Consider the following 11,271-nt stretch of genomic DNA (forward strand, 5'->3'; position numbering starts at 1 on the left):
TTTCTGTTACTGCAGAAAATCTGTCATTGATAAAATGACAGAATAGCTATACATTGCTTTTTAAATACTAGGAGCCTTCCATTTAGAAACATCCCTTCTAGTCCTTGTGTAAGCAGGAACACATTTATGTTTTCTAAGACCAGGGAAGGGCCTGTCAGGTCTTCCATTGCCAATGCATTGGGGAAAAAAACCTTTCCCTTTCTGTTCTTATTGGCCCTTACCTTATTCTTTAATTAATCACTATGGGTCCCTATTTTATCGAATCTTTCAAAAATAACATCTAAATCTTGGACGAATGGCTGACATATCTGTCTATTGTATTCCTGCTGGTGGTTCCACATAGACCCATCCTCCTACTGGAGTCCACCAGGGGAAGAGCCTTTAGTGTGGTGGCTCCCGTCCTATGGAATTCCCTGCCTCTGGAGGTCAGGCAGGCGCCAACTTTGAATTCCTTTCAGTGCCTCCTGAAAACGCCATTGTTCCAGGAAGCCTTCCCTTAATGACCAGCCACAGTTCACAGTTCACTTTTCATTTTGCTTCTTTTAAAAATCTATTTTAAGGTGTTTTATTCTGTTTTTATTGTATTTTAATCTTGTACACTGCTCTGAAATTTTGAATGAGGAATGGTATATAAATATTGTAAATAAATAAAATAAATTCTAAGCAATAGAATCCATACAATGATCATTTTACTACATATCTTGGCTGGATGCTGAATAAAATGCTCCTTACTATTTGGTAGGATGATAAAGGTGTCCAAGCTATCGTAGGTGGGATAACTTATCTTGGGTCCCTGGAAAAGGGTTGTCATCTTTAAACAGAAACAATGGGCTGGACACTTCCTGCTACACTGACACTACTCTTGACTACAGCGGTTATGCCCAAGGAGAAGGAGCACAATGCAACGCTGAACCAGAAGATCCATCCTGCAGAAACCTCACAATACAAACACAACCATCCAATAGAGGCTGTTTTTTTCTCACAAGTAACCACTGGAGAGAAAGGGCAGTGTGATTCAGCAATACAGAGGTTCTACACACTGAGGCTTTTTGTCCCACAATTTTACCGGGGCTTCTGCTTCCAGTTTCTTTGTGAGATAATATCAGCCCTTTACTAGCTCCCCCGCCCCATCTTTCTCTTGCCCTTCCCCCCACATTTCATTAACAACAGCACTGTATAGCACTACATCCTCTTTTCATCTACAAGTCACCGCAGATCTTTTTCTTAGCTCATTATTTCTATTTCAAATTAAGCCTCAGAAATGCTCGGAAAACAAAGGAGAGGCCGTGGAAGTTGACAATGTCGTGTAAACGACCTGCAAACTTTTATGAGCAACCAATCTCAATTGCAAGATAAATGCTCCATGTGGAGAAGCCCATACTACTTATAAGATGTTTTATTATTGTCTTGAGTTCATTTTCAGATAGGGTGATGTATACAGTTTTAAAATAAATAAAATTACATAGAAACAAGAGTGTTAGGTCGAGAACATTCAGATAATGTCCTGGCTAGCTGAGCTCAAGGTTCCCAGGAGAGCCAATCTGAAGCAGAGTATATTTGTGTGGAGAGGATGGAAGGTCCTCAAGCAGCCAATGATGGGTTGCTGGATGAAGTCCTGCTCTGAGCCAAATGGGAGATTAAGGCTAGAGAATATGGCAAATAGATTCCATGTACATATCACTTGTATGAATACAGCCTCAGTGCAGAAACATGGATGAGCACTTTGAGGTTAGGAAATGCCATGTTCTCATCCCTCCCTCCCCCCCACCCCAACATTCATAGTCTATGGAAATATTGTTTTCATATGTAAGTATGTTTACCTGAGCAGTATTGCTGAGGATTTTCTACTTAGAAGTATCCTGGGTGTTTTAGAAAACAATATCAAGTCTAGTTCCCCTACAGCAGATGAGTAAATCAAAGAAACATGCAAACAAGAAAATAGTCCCCAACAGATATTTATCTTAACTGTGATGCTTTGCTTTAGACACATTGTACTTTTTCATTCACTGTGGGGCTTGTCATGCTCTATCACATTATGTCAAGCTACAACTAATGAGAGACTTCCTTTTAACACAGTGTCGTCAAAATCAATTTACCTTAATGTGAATTGATGGTTCAGATATTATAGTCTAGTTTTTAGCACAGTTGTCTTTCGAGACGAAACTCTGTTAAATGAGGCAATACTATTCACTTGAATCTATTTGCTCATCCTTTTGTATTAGCATTTTGGGTTCTCTACCGGATCAAATGGTCCCACATCATCGTTAGACTTCCAGTGCATAGCCACTGGTTGCCTCGTTCTCCATTAATATGTCCACCCCCCATTCAAAGCCATCTAAGCTGGTGGCCATCAGTTAATGATGGTTTGGAATAAGTGCTTTTTCTTTTTTACTTTTGGTCATTCCTAAGGCAGCTATACATCAATTTCTCTGGGTGACTCCAAGTTCTAGTATGATGGGAGAAGAAGATACAAAAAGGCTCTCTGTTTTTTCTTTTCTTTTTTACAGCAGGGGTGCGGAACTCTTGGCCCGGGGGCCATATCTGGCCCATCTAGATTCCCCAGAAGCCCTTTCCCTTGCCCCCACCCCTTTCTCCTTACCATCAATGGCTTTGTTGTTTCCTGCATTTTGTGCATTCCCCCCCCCCATTCTAAAAGGTTGAAATGCTTCTTCTAAGGCTTAGAGCTTTTCTTCGTTTTTTTTTAAATGTGATCCTTTATTGTAGCTTTCTGCATCTGTTTTCTTTCTGGGATTATGATCGGCGACGTGTTTGAAATTAAATATGTCCTCTCTCTGCACACTCCTTGCACTTCCATTCACTTTAATGAGACAGCGCCATCTAGTGATGTAATTACAGCACAACATCAATAAATAATGACTAGCCACGGTTTACTGTACATTTTGCATCTTTTAAAATCTATTTTAAAGTGTTTTATTCTGTTTTTATTTTATTTTATCTTGTACACCGCTCTGAAATTCTCAGTGGGGAGTGGTATATAAATATTGTAAGTAAATAAATAAACATCAAGTTTACATTCTGAGAGATCGTGTGATTTCACAGATATTCCCACATCATCTATGTTTTTTTTTAAAAAAACGCGATTTCCAGGGGATAGCATGGGAGGGCCCCTGGATGCTAACAATGTCATGAAATGGACCTGCAAATGTCTGTGAGTGGCTAATCACAAGCGTCCCATAAATCACTCTTTTAGAGAAGCTCTTAATTACAGGCAGAAAGAGATGTGCTGCCTCTGCCCCCTTTGCCTTCAGCCCTGCCTATCTCTGAAATGTAGCCCCATTCCCCCAAACACCTCTGAAATGAAAATCTGCCCCCAGGCTGAAAGCGCTTCAACACCCTTGCTCTTCATCATGTATGATTTTATATAAATTTCAATCCAGTTCTCTCTGTGTTATTAATTTCTGAACTAAAAAGCCCCCCTTCCTTCACCAATGCTTTACCCACCTCTCTTTAGGAAGGTAGTCCAATTCTTTAATAACTCCCTTATATGATTCACTAATTTGGGAGGGTTGACAAAATATTGCTAAAAATGATCCATGATTAAGACTTTCCAGACTAGAAAAAATGGCCATCTTATCTACATGTATCACAATCTTTGTTACTTATATAAGAAGTGCCCTGATGCTGGATCAGACCAAGGGTCCATCTAGTCCAGCACTCTGTTCACACAGTGGCCAACCAGCCATCGGCCAGGGACCAACAAAGCAGGACATGGTGCAACAGCACCCTCCCACCCATGTTCCCCAGCAACTGATGCACACAGACTTACTGCCTCAAATACTGGAGATAGCACACAACTATCAGGGCTAGTAGCCATTGATAGCCTTTGCCTTCAGGAATTTACCCAACCCCCTTTTAAAGCCATCCAAATTGGTGGCCATCACTACATCTTGTGGTAGTGAGTTCCATAATTTAACTATGTGCTGTGTGAAGAAGTACTTCCTTTTATTTGTCCTGGATCTCCCACCAATCAGCTTCCACTTAACTATAATATTGATAAACAGGAAGATCCACAGAAATGCTTTACATCAACCAGCTATTCATAAAATATTTTGACAGAGGCAATTTCATATCATTAGGGTGTTTGTGTGTGTGTGTGTGTTTATACTGCGTATTAAAAAGGGAAACCTTTTGCTCATCCCCTAGATAAAAATAGAAAAATAAATTACTTAACTGCTTCTGATAACTACCATGTGATTTCTGTTTTGCCTAAGCAAATAATAATAATAATAATAATAATAATAATAATAATAATAATAATAATAATAATACAACCAGTTTTTAAATCTTTCATTTAAAACTGTAAGGAGCAAGAGCTTTGCGTTAAACCATGCCAGCATTATCCTTTTTGTGTCTGTCTTATAACAGATGTCAGGGTATTTGGAGTTGGTTAGCTATACTATGGCTACAAAAAAGAAAAGAAAAACAATTAGAGAAATCCTCAGCTTTTAAAAACCAGTGGGGATCATCTGCTATAAAAGGTTTGTTATAACGAGATAAATAGGTAGAATGGCACGCAATGTACTTGCTAAGGGCCTGCAAGAGGCATTTTAATTAGTCACAAACTTTTATGCTCCTAGAAAGGGAATTTGATTTTTTTAAAAATTCTGAAAGCCTGCAGGATCTAAAGTAATTCCCAGTCTGTGTTCTGTAGTTTCACATAATCAGACTTGGATGAAGCTCTGAACTCTCCTTCTCTGTGGGGATTCGTGCTCTGCTGGGTATTAAAAGGGCTGATAACTGCATTGCTGTGTTTCTTTTTGCAGTAAGTATAGGCTTATATAAGAGGACAGAGGCAGCAAATGTGCTGCTGGGGGCATAGGGGCAGGGAGAAATGATTTCTTTCAAAATAATCAGTAAATCAAATTAAAATGCGATTTTCACTTCAAAGAACCAACCCTCGCCAAGAACATCTGGGGTATGCAATTGCAGATTGCTGTATTTTTAGTTTAACACAATGGTTGACCTATCACCAAACCAGAAATTAAAGCCCCACAAAATGGTTCAGTCAAGAGCAACAGAAATGAGATATCTTCTCTCCAGTCAAGAATCGTTTTCTGGCAAAAGATGTAGTGAGAGCTGTTAGCTGAAATGGCTGTAAGGAGGGATTAGACAAATTCATGAAGGATCACTCTAAACCAGCCTTCTTGATGCACTTATTTCACGGCTTTCCCACCATGGCGGCAGTAAATGTGGGAGGGAGGTGCTGTGTGCCCCCACCTTCACCCCAAGAAGTCGCCCTCCCTTGTGCTAGAGCAGCCTTTCTCAACCTGAGGCGCTCCAGATGTGTTGGACTACAACTCCCAGAATGCCCCAGCCAGCTGGCTGGGGCATTCTGGGAGATGCAGTCCAACACATCTGGAGCGCCCCAGGTTGAGAAAGGCTGTGCTAGAGGATCAAAAATCAAAGACAAATGCGATTCCAAACCTTCTAGATTTGAATAATCTCACTCTAAGGGCTAAACCACCATGTAATCAGGAGAACCAGCAAAGGAAGCGAAAGGCGTTTAAATTACTAATCTGTCAGCAAAATCAAAATGTAGATGTGCATTACCAGGACGAACTAAGCCAAACTATCAACGAGCAGGCTTGCTACAGATCCCTATAGAAAAGCATTGCATTGGCAGACTATCTTACCATGGGGCAGATTTTTTTGAATAATTCATAGATATGCGTAGTGTTGGATATATAAAATGAGTGATGCCGAGACCCAAGCTTTCCTGAGCTCTGTGGCTTTTGCCTTGGGCTAGGTCTACATGATAAACTGCATGATAACTGTTGGGGCAGTATTATTATTATTATTTTTAAATGATGCTGTATGTGTCATTCTAAATCTAGTCTGAAGCCTGTGTAAATATTGACTTGATTCACATGTCACCCTAAGCCTTGTTGGGTTGTTGCCACGGGTGGTGGCAGGGTAACGTCCGAACCTGACGCAGCTTTTCCACTGTGGGTTAAATTTTGCAAACAAGCCATGCAGAGAACTCAATGCTTGTAGTAGGGTTGATTAAGGTGACTTGTTCTCAGGGTGGCTTAGCGTGATATCTGAACCCAGCAGAGTCGCTTCAGTGTGGGGGTTGTTTAAACCGGTGGGAGAGCTGCCTGGCAAGAACAGCAAAAAACCCCTGCCAGCCACTCCTCACAGGCCCGGCTCAGAAGACACCTTAAACCACAGCTTTAACCATGGTGGTTAAGCCAGAAAGCCAGGTTGTGTTCAGAAGACGTCTTAAACCATGGCTTTAACCATGGTGAATAAGGCTTTCTGGCTTAACCACCATGGTTAAACCATGGTTTAAGGTTTCTTCTGAACACAGCCTGGTTTTCTGGCTTAACCACCATGGTTAAAGCCATGGTTTAAGGTGTCTTCTGAATGGGGCCACTATCTTGCTAGTGCTACTGCCATCCAGCCTCCTCCACTGCTGTCAGTGTCCTCCTTTTCACTGATAACACATTGACACACAGCAATAATAATAATAATAATAATAATAATAATAATAATAATAATAAATTTATTTCTTGCCCGCCTCTCCATTTTGATCCAGTCACGTTTGCACCACTTGTTAAATGTATTTTTTCAGTCCTTAAAAATTGGGTTCAGGTTCCCCTCCCCCTTGGTACTTCGCACGACTGCAGTGAGGCATATTTCCTTATTTTATTCACATGCTGCATTGATGGTTAAATTGGCAAAGCAGAATTAAGCCCCACATATTCCTGCAGTAATTACACTCGCAGAAAAGCTCCCATCTCATTCAGCTGCCCTGTTTGGAGTTTGCTGTCAGGGCAAATGCCGAAGTGGAGGACAAAATTGACACCTAGCATTTCTAGACACGCAGAGGGCATATCAATGTGCTTGGGTACTATATTAGCTGCTGTCATATTGGTACAACTTAGGAAGGCAAACTGTGGTCCTGCAAATGTGCACATACGTGCATGACTGAAGAGTTTTTTTTTTAAAAAAAGTGATTCCATTTGTGCAAACTGGAAGGATGGGTGTGGGGGATCCTATTTGCATAAACAGGAAGGGCAGCTCAGGAAAAAATGGGTTGCCAATGTTAAAAATGCTCAGGAAAGGACTGGCCATTGGATGGGATCATAGGGAATACGAGGCTCTGGGATTTTGTGCTTTGCAGTTTGTAAATTTGACAGCATATGAGGATCCAAGAGGGCTTCAGCTAGAAAGGCAACTGGGATATGTGACGTGTGCAGATGGGAGGACTGAGGGGAAAAGAAACCATGAGAAAGAAGCCATGTTCAGAGAACAACCAACCCACAGTGGTTTATTTTCCAGGTGGCTTGGCATGACATACGAACTTACCCATTATGCTGAGAAGTTGTTACCCGTGTAACCTTTCTGTAGTTAAATCCATGAATGTGGTGTATCTGAGCTTCAACAAATCACCCTGTGAAGATCAAGTGTTCCAGTGGTACTGACCCGAAGTAATACAAAATCAAGCGGAGCAGTAAAAGTTTTGCATTTTATAATCCTAACACCACCGTCTCTATACTTGAAACTCAAGGCTTGCTTCCAATTTTAAGCAAACTAAACAGCTGGGATCTCTTCAGGGACCAAGCGATGTTTACAGACATGTCACAAATTCCCTCAGGTGTGGTAAACATTGACAATCTGTTAAAGCCAAAGATGCAACTGTGTGTTTGGAGGTCATTATAGCCCACAGACTATCATGGCCCAAAAGGCATAGAAATATTTCTTGGAACTAAGAGCAGTTTGTGTGTGTCTCCCCCCCCCTTTCCACTTTATTTTTCAGAGGAAAGATCTGATACAAAACAATTACAGACACTTTGAATAGACATATGTAGGATTAACTCCCACTGAGTTCAATGAGGCTTTCTCCCAGGTAAATAAGTCATAGGATTACAGCCTTGGTATGGTAGTGATAGAACATTAGCCAGAGGTCCCGGGGTGCTTTGATCTGTGTTGGACCTGAAGGATAACCCAAAGAGGCAGCTTCAGTGAGCCCCCTCCCCCCACGTCAAGATGTGTGTTCATTCTCACGTCGGTAATTGTGCGAACCCTCTCCCTTCTATGCATGCTGCCAAGGTTTGTGGGAAGAACGCTCTCAACCTACTTGGATGCTGATCACACACCCAAATGGGAGGGTGAGACATATCCCAGGAAATGCAGGTCTCTTTTTCTCCTCAGGATGTCCTTGTTCATGTCCAGCCAGAGGAAAACCAGCTATGCCAACATCACCGCCTATGTTGGTCTTTCACTGGTTCTTGACAGGTGAATCATCTTTGTTTTAACAGAGGAGTGGGCAACTTGTGGCCCTGCAGATGTTGTTGGACTGAAAGACTCATCAGCCCTGGCCAGCATAGTCAATGGTGAAGGATGTTGGGAGTTGCAATCCAACAACACCTGGATGGCCACATGTCCCCCATCCCAGTTTTAACAGAACTTTTTTTCACACTAATGGAGTAGCACAGATTGTAACACCCTGCGTATTTGTACTGCAGGGGTTCTGAACACTGCAACATCCCACCCAATTGCCCTCGGCCACCCATTCTCCATAACCCACTTGATCATCTAAATAAAGCTCATGGGGATAGGGTTCGATAATTAATGTGAGTGAAATGCTTTCCAGGATTCTAAATAAACGCCCTCTGTTTCCATCGTTCAGGCTGCGCCATTGCTTATGTACCCCAAGCAACACCACACATGTACAAGAGGGAGATATTAGTAGGCTCAGGAAACCCCAAGGTTTTCAGAAGTAGAAAAATAGATCTTTTGAAAAAGATTTATAGCCGCCAAATTAGTTGACTTTAAAAGGGGGCATACTCATCGAGGATAAGACTATCAATGGCTGCTAGTCATGATGGCTATATATTATATCAGTATCAGAGGCAGTATGCTTCTAATACCAGTTGCTGGGGATCGCCTTCTCCCATACAATCCGCCCTGCACACTCAGGTCCTCTGGGAAGAATCTACTTCAGCTAGCAAAAACTAGATTAACAACTGTTACCCAGAGGACCTTTTCTTCTGCTGCCCCCAGATTGTGGAATGGCCTGCCGGAGGAGATTCGTCAACTTGACAGCCTTTTAGAGTTTAAAAAAGCACTAAAGACTGATCTATTCCGGCAGGCCTATCCAGTGAAATTTTAGAATGTTTTGAGGATGTTTTAAAGATGTTTTAATCATGTGTGGTATGTTTTTAATCACTTTTTACCGTGTATTTTATATCATGTTTTTATACTGTTTGTTTTATACTTTGAATGGTTTTAGTTTTTGTGAACTGCCCAGGGAGCTTCAGCTGTTGGGCGGTATAAAAACGCAAATAATAATAATAATAATAATAATAATAATAATAATAATACAAGTGGGAGGATGTTATTGCCCTCATGTCCTACTTGTGGGCTTCCTATGGAGGAGCTCAATGTCCATACAAGGGCTTGATCTACACTACTGCTTTACAGCAGTATTGAAGTGCACTGATAACTGTTAGGGCACAATCCACATCCCATATACCACCTTCATAGGGTTATTTCCTGTTTTTTTATTCCACATTTAATGATTTGACACAAAGTGTACATCTGGCCCTAGATATAAGTCTCATTGTGTTGTTTTGGATCATTCATATAGTCTCGGTTTCGATGACAGAAAAACTGACTTTCCAACTAAGCTTCCGTCACAATGACTAAGTACTTGTACTGCTGCTGTGTGCTGTGATTAAAGCGTTATGCTATGGCTAGACCAGGCCTATATCCCGGGATTGTCCTGGGATCATCCCTGTACATCTAAATGACACACAGGGGATCCTGGGAGCAGGCAGGGATGACCCTTCCATTTGCCTGGGATAATCCTTAGGTCTAGCTAAGGCCTTAGTCTTGTTTAAAATGCAAGCTGAGCCAAAAGGTTAACACACCTTAGAGCCAGTTCCCTCATACAGTCCTTTTGATTCTATTATTATTATTATTATTATTATTATTATTATTATTATTATTTATTGTAGAATTTTCTTATCACCACAACCCATTCCAGTACATTATTGGAATTTCCTGGAAGCAAGTAGTTCAGAGAAGAATAAGCTGGCTTCGTGAAGAGGAGTAGCATGAGATCCCACTCCACCCCACCCTCCAGGCTGCTACTATTAGACTTTGTTTGACTCTACGAAAGTTGATTTCAAACGTTCAGATTTTCAGATGTATGGGTATCAGTGGAGCCCTGGTCATAGCATGACCCCGGTGGTAAGATGCAGGAGTAACTTGCACCATTTAAGGCATATGAGAAAGAAAATTGCATCTTGCATCAATTGCTTCAAAACTCACAGGAACTATTTGTAACATAGAAACCCAACTTTATGTGAAAGTCAGCATACCTATGTAGAGGCAAAATCCTTCATGCGTTAGGCCGAACCAAAACATTTTGCTGCCTGAGGCATAGGACAAGAAGGCTTCCCTCCCATAACCCCTATTACATGTACATAAACTGACCAGACTAGGGGGCTGTCTATAGACTACCACAAAATGTAGTAGTGGCTCCAAATCCGCACTGTATTAGTTATATGAAGCTCCCACCAAATTGAAGCCAGCTCAGGGCAAAGAGCTGAAGACTTACCCTGACTTTTCCTGCCCAAGTGAGTTCAGCCCAGCTCTTCCGCCGTCTGCCCTTGCTCTAGCGCTGCTCCAGGGGCATTCCCTGGTGGAAGGCGACCTCCTATTGGTCACCAGAAGCAGGAGGAGGAGGAAGGCACAGCGAGCCTAATGGGTGCCAGAAAGCCCACGCTGCATCCCCCAGTGGGATTATTCACCGCCAGCCTGCATCAACGACACCATGGGATTTGGTGGTGAAGCAGCACTAACTCAGTGCCATGAAGATGGCCTCTCGCAGTTGAATCTTACTTAATTGCTGGCTGCCTCCACCGTACTTGAGATCAGGAAGCTAGCTTAGTGGAGTTCATGGTGAACATACAGCTGTCTCTCTGATATTCCCCTATCACCTATACTGTTTTTCCAACACCTCCCCAACAATTACACCATCCCTCAGCCTCTGTTCCCTGAGGTGCCCACATTACTCTGCCTAACAATAGGGCCGGACCTGTTCATTAAGCGGCTCACAACACAACCAGGGCTCACATTTGATCCTAGTATCACCTGCTGATCCAGGGATATATCAATCTCTTCCACAGGTTGCAATTCACGGTAGTTTTCATAAAACAGGACCTGAATTTGACAATTGAAATAGGGATGATTTAGGATGCAAACAGGAATGAAGTTCTTCTCCTATGCAAACACCAC

Source organism: Elgaria multicarinata, chromosome 5 (genome assembly GCF_023053635.1).
Source record: "Elgaria multicarinata webbii isolate HBS135686 ecotype San Diego chromosome 5, rElgMul1.1.pri, whole genome shotgun sequence".
In the NCBI taxonomy this organism is placed as follows: Eukaryota; Metazoa; Chordata; class Lepidosauria; order Squamata; family Anguidae; genus Elgaria; species Elgaria multicarinata.